At 43.4% G+C, this 20,198-nt stretch overlaps 1 protein-coding gene across 1 annotated transcript in view; it reads left to right on the top strand.

The window, feature by feature from the left end:
- Positions 1-2,478: 2,478 nt before the first annotated feature.
- The window catches only part of LOC120915125, a 138,970-nt gene continuing 121,250 nt past the window's right edge, over positions 2,479-20,198 (top strand). Inside the window, exon 1 of the mRNA XM_040325383.1 lies at positions 2,479-2,529. The gene's annotated coding sequence lies outside the window, so the exon portion shown is untranslated. The remainder of the gene's footprint in view (positions 2,530-20,198) is intronic.

Genomic DNA, 20,198 nt, shown 5'->3' on the forward strand with positions numbered 1-20,198 from the left:
GCGATCAGTGCTAAAAAAAATGCTGTATAAATGACACTGGCAGGCAAGGGTTAACATCAGGGGTGATCAAGGGGTTACGTTTTCCCTAGGGAGGTGCTTTATAACTGTGGGGGGGGGGGTGGACTAAGAGTGGAGAGATATTGCTCTTCCTAATCTTTAGGATTAAGGATAAGCTCCGGGCATGTTTGCACAGTCCACTTGCAGAGCCTGCGAGGAAGTCTGCATGGCGCTGCGCTAATCACAGGCAGGGAGACATTGTCCCGATGCTCGGCTGCAGAGATCGGGAACTCCACTTTCAGGAACAACAGTGCCACCAGCAGGTGACCCAGGAGGTACTGACACATGTCCTGACAATATTGCAGCTTACCATTCATTGGATGTGGTGGCTGTATTCGTTTTCTTTTTAGTCTTTTTTCCTCTGTTTTCACCTGGTGAGCTGGGCAGTAATACACCTCCTGTATTAGAGTAGCCCCAACTCTGAATGAAGGAGCAACAGAGATGCTTTTGGACAGCATTATTGTCAGTCTGGGGCAGGGCTTTTTTTCTGGGGGAACTTGGGGGAACTCAGTTCCACCACCTCTGGCTCAGACCCTTTGGTGCCTGCTCACTACAATCACTTGTAAACACAGAAGTCTGGTTTCTGTGTTTACAAGTGACAGCTCTGCACTCTGTATGTAATGCAATCCTGGTATTTAATGCCTCTTTAAGACCCTTCTACTGTTTTTGGAATCTGAACAGGGTCATGGTTGAGTTCCTGCACCTATTTTCTGAGAAAAAAAGCTCTGGTCTGGGGAGAGGGTAGTGTTAGATGCACTAGTAGATTTAAATACACTAAGAAATTGAAGCCAAACTCCAGATAAAGAAATAAATAAGCAGTTACAGCAAAAAAAAAAAAAAAAATCCTGTTGGGATAGAGGTTTTGAATACATCAATAAAAGTTGCAAGTATCCCTGTCAGCATTCTACCTGCTACATTTGAAGGGCAGCCTGTTCTGTTGAAAACAATTGGTTTAAAATGTAATTGCTTGAACTAGATGGACTAGTGTCTTGTTTCAACTTGACTAACTGTGTAACTATGTAACAGACTAACTGGCTGGATCCCCTGGTTGGAAATAAAAAAAAAAAATAAAAAAAATAAAGGAATGCAGCCACCACATCTAATGCAATATAATAAATGGTATCTTTTAGGTTTAACACCGCTTTCATGTTGGGTGAGGATCCTCTTTAACCTTTTCAGCCCCGGACCATTTTGGTGGTCAAAGACCGGGCCACTTTTTGCAATTTGGCACTGCGTCACTTTAACTGATAATTGCACGGTCGTGCGACGTGGCTCCCAAACAAAATTGGTGTCCTTTTTTTCTCACAAATAGAGCTTTCTTTTGGTGGTATTTGATCACCTCTGCGATTTGATTTTTTTGCCCTATAAAAAAAGGGCGACAATGTTGAAAAAAATTCTATATTTTTTACTTTTTGCTATAATAAATATCCCCAAAAAATATATCTAAAAAAAAATTGTTTTCCACAGTTTAGGCCAATACGTATTCTTCTACATATTTTTGGTAAAAAAAAAAAATGCAATAAGTGTTTATTGATTGGTTTGCGCAAAAGTTATAACGTCTACAAAATAGGGGACTGTTTTATGGCATTTTTATTAATATTTTTTTTTTTACTAGTTATGGCAGTTACTGCAACATTATGGCGGACACATCGGACACTTTTGACACCATTTTGGGATCATTGTCATTTTTACAGCGATCAGTGCTTTAAAAATGCACTGATTACTGTAAAAATGACACTGGCAGTGAATGGGGTTAAGCACTAGGTGGCGCTGCAGGGGTTAAGTGTTCCCTAGGAAGTGATTCTTATTTCTTCAGGAGCGTAGCTACACGTGACACGTTAGTGACAGTGTTACTAGGCAGAATAGGGGAATGCCTTGTTTACAAATCTGCCTGCCCGTGCCATTCTGTCGACGTAAATAGTCGTGCGGCGGTCGGCAAGCGGTTAACTTGCAATGACTTAAACTGCCCTGTTGCATTTCTGGTAATAATGGTTTTGATTTGTTACGTTACTCCTTAAACTAGACTGCTATATATGTATGAAATATGATTTATGTCACTGTTTACTGAATGTGCATACTCAGATCTTTTTTTTTCTCCAAAAGGCCTTCAAATGATTTAAAGAATGATTTTGGTAGAAAAAAAATTCACAAGAAATTTTGGTAAAATAGATAATACAATGCTGTCACATACAGACAATTTGAGTTTAGGCTTAGGACCTTGGGTTACATAGTGGATAATGTTGAAAAAAGACAGATAGCCTACAGTTGAAGAATTATATTGCAGGAAAATGTTTCAGAAATACAGTAGCTATTTTGTATCTGTCAAGCACAGACAGAACAGTCATCAAGAAGAAATGAAAATGTAACTTTTGTTGATATTTATAAGTTTAAATGGCTACATAGTGTACTGTTTTGCCTTTGACAGATGCTGATGGAAGCTGCTGTTTCTTTGATGGCAGGGTGACAGAAATGGTAATGCTGATTTTATGTCAGCAAAAAACTGGGCTGGATATTTCAATTTTTTTTCTCTCTTCATTTTATATTTTCAGTATTTGTTTCGCCTGCTGACTAAATGACCAGTTGTATATAGCTAAAACAGTTTTACGGGAATGCTTTATATTTTTTATTCAAATAAACTTACATTATGATTTTAGCCATTGTTTCTAAATTGTAGTTCCTAAAGACCCCCAATAGATATAATCAAAATTAAAATTTTCTTTGGGTTTTTGCCATTCTAAGTCAATTAGGAAGACAAAATCTAGGTGTTTGGTGATTTTAAGGGTACTAACGGTGTTATATTGCTTATGAGGGTTACTAAATTTCTTTTTGCCTTATGTAGAATTGTTATTGTCCCCAAAAAAGAGCCCCGTGTTAAATACACACAACAAAAATAAAGAAACACAAGATTAAATAAACTAAACTACCTAAACTAAATAAGTTATTTTTTGATCAATTGAAAAATAATTATTTAACAGTGTACTTTTTTGGGGTAAACCTGGGCAACATTGTTTTATAGTGGACCTATCCTACACCTACAATATCAATGATAAGTTTGTTTCTTAAAGCGGGGGTTCACCCTAAAAACGATTTTCTAACATTACATCCAGCTCACTCTCTACATTCACAGTATGCCGTTTTTTTTTTGCTGTACATACCTCGTACAGCTATTTTCTTCCCCGGCTTCCGGGTCGGGACTCCCACGGGCATTCCTATCCAGCAGGTGATTGACGTGATGACAAAAACTACCTCACCCTGTCGCATAAGGAGCGTCACGAGTTGCCGAAAGAAGCCGAACGGCGAGTCAGCGCTATACGGCGCCTGCGCACTGACGTTCGGCTTCTTTCGGCAACTCGTGACGCTCCTTATGCGACGGGGGGAGGTCGTTTTTGTCATCACGTCAATCACCTGCTGGATAGGAACACCCACTCCCGCGGGAGTCCCGACCCGGAAGCCGGGGAAGAAAATAGCTGTACGAGGTATGTACAGCAAAAAAACAAAAAAAAAAACAAACGGCATACTGTGAATGTAGAGAGTGAGCTGGATGTAATGTTAGAAAATCATTTTTTAGGGTGAACCCCCGCTTTAAGAACAACCATTCTTTTAACACCATTTTTTCTGATATTGTTATATAACGGTTTTAGCCTGTTAGTACGTCTTTTTTTGGCATTTTTCACAAAACAATTGTAACCTTTTTCATACATTTTGTTCATTGGGAAACAAGTGGAAAGTTTTTTGTGTGCCATCTCCTTCAAATGGTACTTGACTCATGGTATTTCTAGATCCTTTGTATTACTAGTGCAGCAGTTTCAATTCCCACGTTTTTTTTTATATCAAATATAAATTTTTATTTTTATTATTATACATACATACATACAAATATGTAAATTTGATCCATGAATTATCAAAAATAGAAAAACAAACACACAACTAGAGATGGCCTGGCGTTTAGCCCGGCAGTCGTTTCGCGGCGAACTTTGCTCGTTCGCGGTTCGCCGAACAGACGGACATCTGGCGATATTTGCGCCTGTCCGCAATTTTACATTGAGAAGAACTTTGACCCATGACACATCCATCAGGTGGTACAGGACAGCCAATTAAGACATTTCAGCACATGGACATACCCCCATTATATAAATAGACCTGATCTGGTGGCCATTTTACATTCTGCTTTTTGTCAGTGTAGGGAGAGGTTGCTGTGTGAGGCAGGGACAGGCTGTATTGAAAGAAATCGCTAGCTAAAAGGTCCACAAAAGTCCTTTTAAGGACTGGTACAGGTGTACTATTGTTTGGTATGCAGTATATAGGGGTGTAATACACTTATAATATACTTTCTAACATAGAAACCATATTATAGTGGATTTGTATTGTGCACTGTGCAGCATTGTGATTGGTGTATTTGGGTACTGCAGATTTTTTTTTCTTTTTTGCTGCTTTACCTTTTGCTACACACAGGGACAAACGATACTGAAAAAAAGTTTTATAACTGGTGTGATACATTTTGCTTTTTGTCAGTGTAGGGAGAGGTTGCTGTGTGGAGCAGGGACAGACTGTAGTGACACAAATCGTTAGCTAACAGGTCCACAAAAGTCCTTTTAAGGACTGGTATACTGTAGGTGTACTATTGTTTGGTGTGCAGTATATAGGGGTGTAATACACTTATAATATACTTTTTAATATAGAAAGCATATTATAGTGGATTTGTATTGCGCAGCAGTGTGACTGGTGGTGTATTTGGGTACTGCAGAATTTTATTTTCTGTTTTGCTGCATTACCTCTGCTGCACACAGTGACAAACATTACTGAAAAAAAAGTTTTATAACTGGTGCGATAAACCAGTGGCCCCTAAAACGACAGATTGAAGTGGGGTGTTATATAAAAATATACTTTCATAATAGTGTATTTGGGTACTGCAGAATGTTTGCCTCTTTCGCTGCGTTACCTCTGCTCCACACAGTGACAAAATTTACTGAAAAAAAAGTTTTATAACTGGTGCGATAAACCAGTGGCCCCCCAAAACGACGGATTGAAGCGGGGTGTTATATAAAAATATACTTTCATAATAGTGTATTTGGGTACTGCAGAATTTTTGTCTCTTCCGCTGCGTTACCTCTGCTCCACACAGTGACAACATTTACTGGAAAAAAGTTTTATAACTGGTGCGATAAACCAGTGGCCCCCCAAAACGACAGATTGAAGCGGGGTGTTATATAAAAAAATATACTTTCATTATAGTGTATTTGGGTACTGCAGAATTTTTGCCTCTTCCGCTGCGTTACCTCAGCTCCACACAGTGACAACATTTACTGGAAAAAAGTTTTATAACTGGTGCGATAAACCAGTGGCCCCCCAAAACGACAGATTGAAGCAGGGTGTTATATAAAAAATATACTTTCATTATAGTGTATTTGGGTACTGCAGAATTTTTGCCTCTTCCGCTGCATTACCTCTGCTACACACAGTGACAAAATTTACTGAAAAAAAGTTTTATAACTGGTGCGATAAACCAGTGGCCCCCCAAAACGACAGATTGAAGCGGGGTGTTATATAAAAATATACTTTCATAATAGTGTATTTGGGTACTGCAGAATTTTTGCCTCAAACGCAGCGTTACCTCTGCTACACACAGTGACAAAATTTACTGATTTTTTTTTTTAACTGGTGCGATAAACCAGTAGCCCCCCCAAAACTACAGATTGAAGCAGGGTCTTATATACCTTCTTCCACAAATACTGCGCTTCTCTAGAGACTTTTGTCACAGGGTCATTTAAAAAATGACACGCAGAGGAAGAGGCAGGCCCTTCCGCAGGGGTGGTAGGGGTAAGGCAGGAGCACCAGGCCAGAGCCAAAGTGGTAAGTGGCACAAGGTGCGTTCGATTACGTCAAAGGACACCCTGGACTTGGTTGAGTGGCTCACCACCAACACCACCACCACCACCACCACCATATACCCTCTGCTTGAGTCACAGGAATTATTTTCCGATCCATCAGAAGACATTTCAGCCGCCACTCAGCAGTCTGACGACAGTACCTAGATCAGCCCAAGGAGGTTGGTCCCCGCTGTTGCTGCCTACTCCGAGATCTCTAATGTTAGTGGTGGGGAAGGTGACGTTGATGATGACGTGTCTCCAGACGTCACGTGGGTGAGGAAGAGGAGGGGGGTTCAGAGGGAGAGATGGACCAGCAGATAGGGAGGAGAAGCAGGCCGAACTTACATTGCACAGGAGGGACAAACCAGACTGCTAATGTATCAGGAGCAAGCCATCAACCATGTATGGTCACATCTGGTGCTCCCAGGATGCCAGCCCATGGCTCTGAAGAGGAGTCAGAGGAGGATGGTGCCGGGGCGGATGAGGATGAGCAAGAAGAGCATGCTTTAAACCTTTCTGGGATCCCTGGTGTTGTCCGTGGATGGGGGGAGAAGAACGAGGACGTCATTATCCTGGATGATGAGCAGGAGCCAGGCCACTACACCGCTTCCAGTTTAGTGCAAATGGGGGCCTTCATGCTCCAGGGTTTTAAGGCGGGAGTTCACCCAATTCGTTATTTTTTTCTATTTTCCCCTTAGCTTCATGCTCGTTTTGTCTAGAGGAATCGGCTATTTGTTTTAAAATATGATCCGTACTTACCCGTTTTCGAGATGCATCTTCTCCGTCGCTTCCGGGTATGGGTCTTCGGGAGCGGGTGTTCCTTCTTGATTGACAGTCTTCCGAGAGGCTTCCGACAGTCGCATCCATCGCGTCGTAGCCGAAAGAAGCCGAACGTCGGTGCGGCTCTATACTGCGCCTGCGCACCGACGTTCGGCTTCTTTCGGAAAATCGTGACGCGATGGATGCGACCGTCGGAAGCCTCTCGGAAGACTGTCAATCAAGAAGGAATGCCCAGTCCCGCAGCCCATACCCGGAAGCGGCGGAGAAGATGCATCTCGTAAACGGGTAAGTACGGATCATATTTTAAAACAAATAGCCGATTCCCCTAGACAAAACGAGCATGAAGCTAAGGGGAAAATGTGTTCGCTATGGGTGAACCTCCGCTTTAAGAGGGACCCCCGTATAAAAAGCATAAAGGGCAAGGACCAGTACTGGGTAGCATCATACTTAGACCCCCGGTACAAACAAAAAATGGCGAAAATTTTACCACCATCACAGAGGGTTATCAGAATGCAGCACTTCCAGGCCTTGCTTTGAGAAATGCTGCATTCTGCTTTTGCGAGCTCTGGCAAAGGAATTTCCACTCACAGAGAAACAGTTGCGGGTACCAATCCAACAGCGCCTGCAAGAAGAGGGCAGTTGTGAAGATGTGTTGGTCACTAATGATATGAGATCATTCTTTCAGCTGACCCATCGACAGCTGTCCTCTGGATCCAGCATCAGGGAATACCTAGACCGACAGGTGTCCGATTACATTGGGTTAACAGCCAATGTGGACGCACTGAAAAGTGATGAAACCCTGGACTACTGGGTGGGCAGGTTTGACCTCTGGCCAGAACTTGCACAATTTGCAATGCAACAGTTGGCTTGCCCCTCGTCCAAAGTCCTGTCCGAAAGGACGTTCAGCGCAGCAGGGGGGTCGTGACTCATAATCGCTCTCGCCTAGTTCACGACAGTGTTGACTACCTCACATTTCTAAAAATTAATGAGGCATGGATCTCAGAGGAATTCAACACATGTGACCAGTAGACCATGTTTGATTCAAATTCCTCATGACAGGCCACAAATATCCGCCACCACCCATAACAATTGATGGTCCCTGTCTTAGGTAAATACAGTGGCATAAAAGGCTTTTTATGTCAGTTGAATGCCTAATTTTTGGGGCCTGCACTTATTTATCCGGTGAATGCCTAATGTACCACCAGCCACAGAATACAAAGTTGTTTGCTGTCAGGTGAGCGCCTGTGGGCTAATTTTTGGGGCCTGTACTGGCCGACACTTACTTCTGTATCCGGTGAAAGCCTAATGTACTACCAGCCACAGAATACAAAGTTGTTTGCTGTCAGGTGAATGCCTGTCGGCTAATTTTTGGGGCCTGTAATGGCCGACACTTACTTCTGTATCCGGTTTTTCGCTTAATACTTCTGGTTGGTCAATGTTGTGGGACTATTTGTGCACAGCTAGTAAGTATTTTGTGGCTGCAAATATGACCTTCAGGTTTTTAATGTCCGCCTGCCATTAAAGTCAATGGGGCCCGCCGCGAACTTGCGGTTCGCGAACATTTGAGAAAGTTTTGTTTGCGTTTGCGAACCGCCCTGTCAGATGTTCGTCCATCACTACACACAATAAATAAACCTTGCACCTCTCAGACTGAAATAAATGGCTTAGCATATAATAAACAAAACATAATAAGGACTTAAATACATTTTACACATCATATTGTTCTCCACTAATACCAATCATTAGACTATGGAATCTTCCTCCATACAGCGTCAAGTTATCTTTCTTTTTACGCAAAAATGTCTTCTCTTCTATTCCTCACTCCTCTACTTCTACTCTCTGCTCCCATATATCTCCTATACCTCACTCCTCTCCACTAGGTACTCCATCATATAATTGATTACTAGGATCTAACCAACATGACCATATTTTACCAAACCTTTGGGGTATACCTCTATGCTTATATGTTATTTTTGTTAAGTTTCTCAACCCATTGCTTATGGGTTGGAAGATTAGCAGATGATCATTTTTGTAAAATAACTTTATGTGCTAAATATAAAGATCCACATAATATGCATCTCTACTGGTAACATTCCATCAGGAATTATTCCCAATAGTGAAAGTTTGGGTATTCCCATTATCTCAGTAGAGATTAATAAGTTTAAAGCGAAGCTCCACCCTAAAGTGGAACTCCCGCTGATCGGAACCCTCCCCCCTCCGGTGTCACATTTGACACCTTTCAGGGGGAGGGGGGTGCAGATACTTGTCTAAAGACAGGTATTTGCACCCACTTCCGGCCACACAGTCTCAGGCAGACTGCGGGCATTATGTCACCTCCCCCCCCCTCTCGTTGTGTGCTGGGAACACTCGGCTCCCAGTACACAGCGGAAGCCAATCAGCAGGCACAGCGCAAATTGCGCATGCGCCATAGGGAACCGGGCAGTGAAGCCGGAGCGCTTCACTTCCTGGTTCCCTCACCGAGGATGGCGGGGGGAGCAGCAGAGTGACGAGCGATCGCTCGTCCTCTGCTGCGGATGGCGCTGGACTCCAGGACAGGTAAGTGTCCTAATACTAAAAGTCAGCAGCTGCAGTATTTGTAGCTGCTGGCTTTTAATATTTTTTTTCAGCGGATATCCTCTTTAAGGATATAAATATTTTTTCCCAGTAGCGATGAAACTTTGGACATCGCCAGAGAGCCATTAAATAAAGAGCATTGCGGGCATAATGGTGTTATATTTTTTCCCCAAGCATATAATTTTTGTGGTGTATAATGAGACCTATGTATGATAAAGAGTTGAGATAGCCTTTGGGAGGGCGAGAGAGATATCCTGGGAAGTGTTACTAGGACACATGTCCAGTCCTCCTCATCTAGATCCTCTATGTCCCCTTGCCATTGTGCACAACTATTTTATGTTTTTCAGTGTTCTCTACTATTTGTAAATTAGAATAAAGGCCTTCTTATAGTCCTCGTTTTGTGTAAGTAGTCGAAATTGCCTTTGATAGTATTTTAGAGTGTCTATACTGTAATTGGATTTTTGAGCTCTGGACCTGTAATGCGTGGCGTATTTGAAGTTACTGATAGAAATGTTTATTCGTTATTTGTTTATTTTCACAGTTAAATGTAAGTGCACCCACCTACCACAACATTCAGGCTGGATTCACACTTGTGCGGTGCGAATTCCAGCTCTGTTATCTATGCAAAAAGATAAGAGAGCTGTTCAGCAGATCATCTCCGTTTTAGCTGCGAATTTGGAAACCTGGGAGAGGGGAGGGGGAAGTGTATTGAGGAGAATGAGAGAACTCCTGATGAGAAATGAACACATCTGCGAATCAGATGCGTGCCCATAGAAGAAAATGGGCCTGAATTCGTACCTGAGCCACACCCCAATGCCTAGAAAACGCACACGTTTTTCGGCAATACGCAGTGCGAATGCATCGCACATATGTGAACCAGCATCATTGAAATTTATGTATTTAGAAATGTTCTGCGAATTGGATGCGGTTTAAGCTCACGTATTCCAGTGAATTCAAGGACAGTGGTTGTCCTTGTTCTTGTTAATGCAATACTGTCCTGCTGTTGGCCAGTATTTATTAAGCCCTCTTTGTGAATAAATAGTTTAAAATTGGCAAGCAGCAAGTCATGTATATTAAAAAAGCAGAATTGCCCAAAGTACTGAATACTAGAGATAAGTGTACAGGTAGGTGGTTTGCTAGAAGAGTTTAGAGACCGCAGATGGCCCAGCAGTGCATAATTGGTTAGCAGCGGGGCAGTTTTAACCAGGGATGATAGGCCTGACTGGTGTATGCCTGACTTTTATTCTATTTAGAGGGATAGGGGGGCAAATTGTATATGAGTAATATAATTTGAGGTGGTTTAGGTGCCCACTGTTCTTGCACTAAGGTTTTTTTTTTTTTAAATAATGCAGAAGCTTGCTGTGAACAAAAGCCATCTTAAAAAAAACAGTCAGTAACACATGAATATGCTACTTAAAGCACCCCAAACTTAAAAAATGCCCCAACTTAAAATAAAATAAAACTCAAAAAAAAAAAAATCTCAAAATATTATACTTTGAAACAAAATCCCAAATTTCATATTTAAACTTTGAAGCAAAGAAAGAAGTTGAACATGACAGCAGCTAAAAGTGACCACTGACTTTAAATCAATCACAAAATAAAATGAAAGCCAAACAGCTCCCAATAACAAGAATAAAAAGGCAGTAAAGGGCTGGTTTCCCTAACTGAATGTAATCTACCCCTATGCAGTTCGCCAGCTTTGCTTTCCTATGCTTTCCCTACAACAGCCTTCAATTCACTGACACTATGGCTGCTCTATGCCCCACTTTTTTTTACAATGAGGGAACTGGCTAATCTACACGCCCAGTTTTACCTTCTATGCATGATGGTCATAGCAGTGCATTAACCACTTAAGCCCCGGACCAAAATGCTGCCTAAAGACCCAAGGGGTTTTTACAGTTCGGGACTGCGTCGCTTTAACAGACAATTGTGCGGTCGTGCGACGTGGCTCCCAAACAAAATTGGCGTCTTTTTTTCCCCACAAATAGAGCTTTCTTTTGGTGGTATTTGATCACCTCTGCGGTTTTTATTTTTTGCGCTATAAACAAAAATAGAGCGACAATTTTGAAAAAAATTCAATATTTTTTACTTTTTGCTATAATAAATATCCCCCAAAAACATATATAACATTTTTTTTTCCTCAGTTTAGGCCGATACGTATTCTTCTACCTATTTTTGGTAAAAAAAATCGCAATAATCGTTTGGTTTGCGCAAAATTCATAGTGTTTACAAAATAGGGGATAGTTGTTTTGCATTTTTTTTTTTTTTTTTTTTTTTTTACTACTAATGGCGGCGATCAGCGATTTTTTTTGTGACTGTGACATAATGGCGGACACTTCGGACAATTTTGACACATTTTTGGGACAATTGTCATTTTCACAGCAAAAAATGCATTTAAATTGCATTCTTTATTGTGAAAATGACAGTTGCAGTTTGGGAGTTAAACACAGGGGGCGCTGTAACATTTAGGGATCACTGTGTATGTGTTTACTAGTGTAGGGGGGTGTGGCTGTAGGAATGACGTCATCGATCGTGTCTTCCCTATAAATGGGATGACGCGATCGATGCGCCGACACAGTGAAGCACGGGGAAGCCGTGTTTACACACGGCTCTCCCCGTTCTTCAGCTCCGGGGAGCGATCGCGACGGAGCGGCTATAAACGAATAGCCGCGCCGTCGTCCCGGATCGCTCCTGAAGCCACGGGCCACGGGGACCGCCGCATGTACCGGGGGGGTCCCGATCGGACCCCCGACCCACGTCAAGCAGGGCACGTATATATACGTTGATGTGCCTGCCTGTGCCATTCTGCTGACGTATATGTACATGAGGCGGTCCTTAAGTGGTTAAAGTTGAAAAAAAAAATAATAAGTTACACTCTCACAGATCAGTCCCATGGTCACATGACTGAAGTTGTTGGAGAGAGGATCAATCAATTGTAATTTCTCCTCCGCCTGGGTTGCAGTGTGGTTTGTAGCACCTGCTGCTGGAGGAAGGTTAGGCAGGTAAGCTCACCAGCATCCAAGCTCCCAGCTCCCAGGATCAGGATCAAGCTCCCAGCTCTCCTTTTACGGATCCTCCACACACAGCTTATGGTCCCTGGCCTCATCTGGCTTCACCTCCCCCCATCCCCCCTCATCATTCTACAAACCATACTACTGCATCTACCTGGGAAAGCCTCCTAGCACAGCAAAGAGACTCCCCCGCTTACCCCTTTCTTTGCCCCTCCAGCCCGTCCAAGCAATCAATTCACTAGCCAATTTTTCACTCTACAAATCGCTCGGTCGCAGAACATAGGACAAGCAGGATCTAACAAGCTATAAGAGGTAAGAACCCACGCCCCACCGCCATAGTTCATTTGATCCAGGGTTTAATCCGATCGCCCCTGAGGGATCAGGAAGGAATTTTTTCCCCTGTCGCTGCTGATTGGCATTGCACGGCTATGTTTTTTTCGCCTTCCTCTGGATCAAATGGGGAGGGATGGTTTAGCAAGTTGGGAACCCACCTTAAAATATTTCTTCCCATCGTCATTGAATACCTCCCCGATCAACATTTAACCACTATCACCATCCCCGGCATTTCTGCGATTATGGCTAATCTGAGATAGTCTGAAAAAAACATTTGGGGTCTAGAAGCCATCTGCCTCAATATTACCAGCCATCGCCAAAAAAGCTCTAAGGAGTGAGCAACTGTTAAGAATCGATCGACAGTCAAAAATTACACGTATTCACCCCAGCCAAAGCACATATCATGCGCTTTGGTTAACACAAGATCGGCAGTAAAACACCGACAATAAATCCATGATTTCATCCTACAACACGATTTAGACTGCCTCTTTATCACAGAAAGCTGGCTAACAGCCGACTGTAACACCATTCTTGGAGAACTGGTGCCAGAGAATTATCGCATTCTAACATAAAACAGAGTGGGGCAAAGAGGAGGAGGCCTGGCAGTGATCCACAAGACTCACCTCTCGATCACTAAACCAGACCTTCAGAACTCACTTCCATTCATGCAAACCCTCACTCTGCAACTGCAAACAAATCCCCAGGACACCGTTCACATACTACTCTGCTATAGACCACCTGGTCCAAAAATACACCTTCCCACGTTATTGACAGATTTCATCTCCACCTATACCCTAAACATCAAACACCTCCTGCTGCTCGGGGATTTCAACCTCTGGGCCAACTCCTCACAGGACCTCGTCGCTGACGCCTGCATTGACCATTTGGAAGGATTAGGTCTGCAGCAACTAGTATGTGGGCCCACACATGCTTCAGGTCACACGCTCGATCTCATTTTCAGACAAGATTTGGAAATTAACATTCTGGAAAATGAGCCCCAACCATGGACAGATCACCATGCAATTAAATTCATAATTACTAAAAATGCCCCCTCAAAAAAAAATGATAAAACCGGTGACAACACACTGGACTAGATCTCAGAAGAAGCTCCACTTGGAACTCTTCAAAACTACATTAGGGAACAAAATAAAAACAATCCAACAGCCACAGAAACACTTTACGCCCTTAACAAGGCTCTACTACAGTCAGCAGACTTAGTAGCGCCAAAACGCAAAAGTGCATCCGGAAAAACAACTCCAGCTGATTTAACGACCAGCTGTCGTTGTTGAAGCAAGAGCGCAGAAGAGCGGAAGCAGCTTGGAAAATAAGCTCTTCAGAGGAAAACCATACTATTTACAAGGTAATAACTAAGAAATACCATAAAGAAATCTTTAAAGCCAAAAAAAAAACATTTTTCCAATATCATCGCAAATGCCCTAAACCGCCCCCGCAAACTCTTCAATCTAGTCACCCAGACCATGAACTCAGTCTGTCTAGAGGCCCCGAATTCTGATTCACAAGAATTTTGCAACGAATTATCGGATTATTTCATTAACAAAATTGAAAAAATCTGTGAAAGTATTCAGCAAAATAGAACCTTCATCAACCCCCTCCTAAATCACAAATCTAATACCCACATAAATCCGCCGCAATCAACTAATTTCACTCTAAAACCCTTTTCCATCGATACCACTAAAAATATCATCGATACTCTGCGAAATAGCACAGCGCGAAAGAATGTGCCGATATTTTGGCACCAGCTATCACGCAGCTCATAAACCAGTCATTCAAGGAGGGCATGGTGCCAACCCTGCTGAAACAAGGCATAATCAAACCAATTCTAAAAAAAACACACTCGACCCCAAAGACCCAAACCACCGTCGACCCATAACAGGCTTAAATGTCTTCTCCAAAGTAATGGAGAAAAAAGTTGTACAACAGCTACAACATCAGTTAGACACCCACAAATTACTCGATCCGTTTCAATCGGGTTTCCGTTCCGGTCACGGGACAGGAACAGCACTGCTCAAAATATGGGATGACGCCCTGAAGGCAGCAGACGAAGGAGAATCTTGTCTTCTGGTACTGTTGGACCTAAGCGCAGCTCTTGATACGGTAGACCACAAATTATTACTGACTCGGCTAGCTGAAGTAGCCAGAGTCGTGGAATGTGATTTATTTTGGTTCTCCTCCTTCTTGGAAAACCGATCACAAATAGTGAAACTTGATCCTTTCACTTCTGAAAAACGCACGGTGTCATGCGGAGTCCCTCAGGGATCCCCTTTGTCGCCTGTTCTGTTCAATATCTATCTCCGCCCTCTTTTTGAAATCATCAGTAACCAAAAGTTACTTTACCACTCTTATGCAGATGACACACAACTGTATTTTCGCATCTGCAACAAAAAGGATCATTATCTCGGACTAGAGAAATGCCTTACTTTGATAGAAAATTGGATGACGAAGAGTTATCTTAAACTCAACGGTTCAAAAACAGAACTTCTCCTGTTTCACGCCAATCGAAAGAATCATCCCGCAACAACATGGACACCCCGCCCATTCTGGGTAAAACCATCACCCCTAGCACCAAAGTCAAAAGTCTTGGAGTCATTTTCGACACCTACATGACAATGGATGAACAAATAGGGTCAGTAGTCAGCGGATCGCACCATCTACTGCGCCTACTACGCAGACTCACTCCCTTTATCCCAAAAGAAGACATAGCAGTCGTGGTGGGAACAATTATCAACTCCAGACTTGACTATGCAAATGCCCTCTATCTCGAATTCCCTAAATACCAAATCACTCGTCTGCAAGTCGTTTAAAATACGGCCGCTCGACTTGTGACTGGGAAAAAAACATGGGAATCAATCTCACCTTCACTGAGATCCCTTCATTGGTTGCCTGTAAAAGACAGAATCACCTTCAAGGCACTCTGTCTAACGCATAAGTGTGTTCAATGAAATGCCCCCCAATATCTATGCGAAAAACTAAAAGCTCACAACCCCAATCACGTTCTGCGACCCACCAACCAAAATCTACTCCAGATACCCAAAGCCAGATACAAGTTCAAAGGAGAAAGAAGATTTTCAGTCCTAGGACCTAGACTATGGAACGCTCTACCAACCAGCATCCGACTGGATGTGAACTACTTGGCCTTCAGAAGAAAATCAAAACCCATCTCTTCTGAGGGCGAAAGAATAGATACTAAGCGCCCAGAGGCGATTCAGTTCGCATGTGTTGCGCTATATAAGTTTCTCACTCACTCACTCACTCACTCACTCACTCACTCACTCACACATGAGACATAGGTGATATCGTTTAACAGTCCAAAGGCAAGTAAACTAATTTGTCATGTTCTGTCTTTATTTTTTTTAATTTTGTAATATAGATTTGTGCATGATGTACATCTAAATGTATCTGAGACATTGCAAAAATTATTTTTTTCATTATGGAATAATTGTGTAGTGAAAACGTTTTCATTTTATATGTAAGGGAAAAATTAATATTGGAAATGACATACCTGAATTTGACCCTTTTCTCCTCCGCATGACAGGAAGTGGTTTTCTGAATTCTTATTCTTATCAGTTGAGTCCAATAACTGTGGAATGAAGCCCAAAGGTGTGTCCACCTTAAAAAAAGGATTTATGCTAATATTTTCAAACATGCACATACAAAAGCACAAGAGGCTTTTCATTACTGACACACCGCAATTAGGGAGAAAATATTGTAAGGATTGGAGTCCCAATTACCTCTTTGCTAGCTCACATTAGAGAGAAACAACTGAAATAAATGTAATACATATAAGATATAAAAATAAAGAGCCTAGAAATCTGTCAGCTTTTAAAAAACCAAAATCAATGTGAAGAACTTTTTTTTTTTTTTTTTACTTTTTCATTTTGCTGGCCTTTTGATGTCTTCAGCTTTTCTGTTTTATAAATGACCAAAAAATATGATTGAAGTTGAGTTAAATTTCAGCAAAGTCAAGCAAAGTTAAATACTGAAGCAAAATGGCTTTTTCTTTAGTATTTGTTCTAAAAATATGTTAGTATTTTTAAATATAGTTTGGAAGCAAAACTGTTGTGCTAACAGTTTTAACAATGAAATGCTCCATATTCAAATTCACCATTCCTTGGTTTTAATTTAACAGGTTTTCTTTTTTATTAGCTTTAAAAAAACACCAGAATACAAGTCAATCTACAAGACAAACACGTTAAAAGGAAACACATATGTATAACCCCTGTCATGCTGAAATCTGTTCATTATCTTCATATTACAGATTTTTTGGTGGCTTATTCAGGTACCCCAGTGGCGGTTGGTGGAGTTTTTTTGGGGGGGCAAACAGCCCCCCTCCTGGGCCGCTGGTGGAGCAGCACTATTCCCCCCGTGGCACTAACACACTCATCCACCACCACCACCCGCTGTCCTTACCTTGGATGGGGGCAGTGAGAGGTTGGCGGGCTCAGGGAAAGCTCCTCTGGTGTCCTCTCCTGGAACAGCTTCTGCTATGCATGAATCTATCCATTATGCATATAGGGGATGGTGAAGGATGGGGGGTGTATCCCTGTGGGAAACGTCTACCAGCTCTGTAGGTAATGGTAGGTTTAGGGAGGAGGGCTGGGACCCACGTGGACCGCAGTGGCGTGTGACGTCACTGGAAATTATGCAACGCGTTGCTGAGCATGGCGATTAGGGGGAGTTTCAGGGGACAATACTTACAATAATATATAGTCATGTTAACGGGGGTCCATCTAGTGGTCAAAGTACAAAGAGCTCTCTGGTCTGTGTATCAGAAGCTGATACACAGACCAGAGAGCTCTTTGTACTTTGACCACAAGATGGAGCCTTATTAACATGACTATATATTATTGGTAGTATTGTCCCCTGCCACTCTCCCTAATCGCTACTAGATGGTGTTCTATATAAGGCATCCATGCCCCTGTAGTTTCCAGCTTGAGAAAGGAGCATGCCTGTCCCTCCCAATCGACAGTGTGCACGCTCAGAAACTCATTGCATCACTTCCAGTGACATCACACGCTGCTGCAGTCTAAATGCGTCCCAGCCCTCCTCCCTAGACCTACCATTACATACAGAGCTGGGAGATGTCCACAGGGAAACAAGTGGCACAGCCTGCCTGACCAGCGTGCTAGATTCACTGCAGGACTATTTTCACATGCGGACACATACTTACCTCAATCTGAGTGTTTTTAATCTTTGTACCATTAAAGTGGAGTTCCACCCAAAAATGGAACATCCGCTTCAAGTGATAGTGACCCCATGACATGCCACGGCAGCGGAAGGAAGTCCACCTCTCCCCCATCCCTCCATGCAATCTTCTGGGACATGTCACAGGTCCCAGAACATTGCCCAGTCATTCACAGCGTGCAGCGCAGCTCGCGCACACGCAGTGCGTGCCCGGCTGTGAAGCCACAGCCAGAGGTCCACAGTTACAATGCCAGTGCGCGGAGAGGAACAGGGCTGCTTCATTCGCCCGCATCGCTTTACCATGGGACAATTATTAAAAGTCAGCAGCTACACTTCTTGTAGCTGCTGACTTTTAAATAGGTGGAACTCAATAGATGCCGAGAGAAAGCATTTGACAGGGTAGACTGGGGATTTATGATGGATACGCTTCAACATCTGGGGATGGGACCTAAAATTAGACACTGGATACAAAATCTGTACAGTAGACCAACAGCAATGGTCAAGGTTAATGGTAAACTGTCATCTCCCTTTGAAATGTATAACAGGACCAGACAAGGGTGCCCACTCTCGCCACTTCTATATGTACTAACGCTGGAACCTTTTTTGGCAACTCTGCGAAATAATCCAAAAATAGAGGGGGCAAGAGTAGGCAAAGAAGAACATAAGATAGCGGCATACGCCGATGATATTTTAATGTATATAACTAACCCAAAGGTGACCTTGCCAAATATAGCTAAGGAAATAAAAAAGTACGGAGAACTTTCGAACTTCAAAATAAATCCCATAAAAACAGAGGCCCGGATTCTCAAACGAGTTACGCCGGCGTATCTCCAGCTACGCCGTCGTAACTCTGAGTCCGAGCCATCGTATCTATGCGCCTGATTCTTAGAATCAGTTACGCATAGATTTGTATTAGATCCAACTGGCGTAAGTCTCTTACGCCGTCGTATCTTAACTGCATATTTACGCTGGCCGCTAGGGGCGTGTACGCTGATTTATGCCTAGAAATATGTAAATCAGCTAGATATGCGAATTCACGAACATACGCCCGGCTGACGTAGTACAGATACGCTGTTTACGTTAGTCTTTTCCCGGCGTAAAGTTACCCCTGCTACATGAGGCGTACCAATGTTAAGTATGGACGTCGTTCCCGCGTCGAATTTTCAAAATTTTACGTCGTTTGCGTAAGTCATTCGCGAATAGGGCTGGGCGTCATTTACGTTCACGTCGAAAGCATTGGCTTCTTGCGGGTTAATTTGGAGCATGCACACTGGGATACTTTCACGGACGGCGCATGCGTCGTTCGTAAAAAGCGTCATTTACGTGGGGTCACATAAAATTTACATAACACACGCCCACATCTACCACATTTGAATTAGGCGGGCTTACGCCGGCCTATTTACGCTACGCCACCGCAACTTTCGTTTGAGAATATGGCACTTGCCTGTAAAAGTTGCGGAGGCGTAACGTACAGTACCTGCCGCCGAGAATGCGTTTTTAGCACGACGGCATCGCGCTGATTCTCGGCGACAGGGTGCCGACATCTCGCGCTTGCTGGAATAGTAAAAGCACATTCCAGCAAGCGCGTCATAGAAGCGACGAGAGATCCGACTTGGATTCCCGCCAATTCTACACGTGTGCCGCGTTTGTTATGAATCCTGAGGGGGAACTCCCCGCCGGATTTTTATTTTTATTCCCCCTCAGGAGCATACCGGGCCCTTAGGTCTGGTATGGGTTGTAAGGAGACCCCCCTTACGCCGAAAAAACGGCGTAGGGGGTCCCCCTACAATCCATACCAGACCCGTATCCAAAGCACGCTACCCGGCCAGCCAGGAAAGGAGTGGGGACGAGCGAGCGCCCCCTCCTGAGTCGTACCAGGCTGCATGCCCTCAACATGGGGGGGTTGGGTGCTCTGGGGCAGGGGGGCGCACTGTGGCCCCCCCACCCCAGAGCACCCTGTCCCCATGTTGATGAGGACAGGGCCCCTTCCCGACAACCCTGGCCGTTGGTTGTCGGGGTATGCGGGCGGGAGGCTTATCGGAATCTGGGAGCCCCCTTTAATAAGGGGGCCCCCAGATACCGGCCCCCCACCCTAAGTGAATGGATATGGGGTACATTGTACCCCTACCCATTCACCTGGAGGAAAAATGTTAAAGTTAATAAACACGACAAAAAGGTTTTTAAAATAATTTATTAGTCTGCTCCTGAGGCACCCCCTGTCTTCTTTAGCTCTTTCTGCAGGGGGGGCTTCTTCTTTGACGTCTTCGGGTGGGGGCCACTCTTCTTCGCCGCCGTCTGGTTCTCTTCCACCGCCGGGGGGGGTCGCTTTTATAAAAGCGCCCACCCCCCGGCGGGTTTCCTCCGACGTCTTCAG

This window comes from Rana temporaria, chromosome 10 (assembly GCF_905171775.1).
Source record: "Rana temporaria chromosome 10, aRanTem1.1, whole genome shotgun sequence".
NCBI lineage: Eukaryota > Metazoa > Chordata > Amphibia > Anura > Ranidae > Rana > Rana temporaria.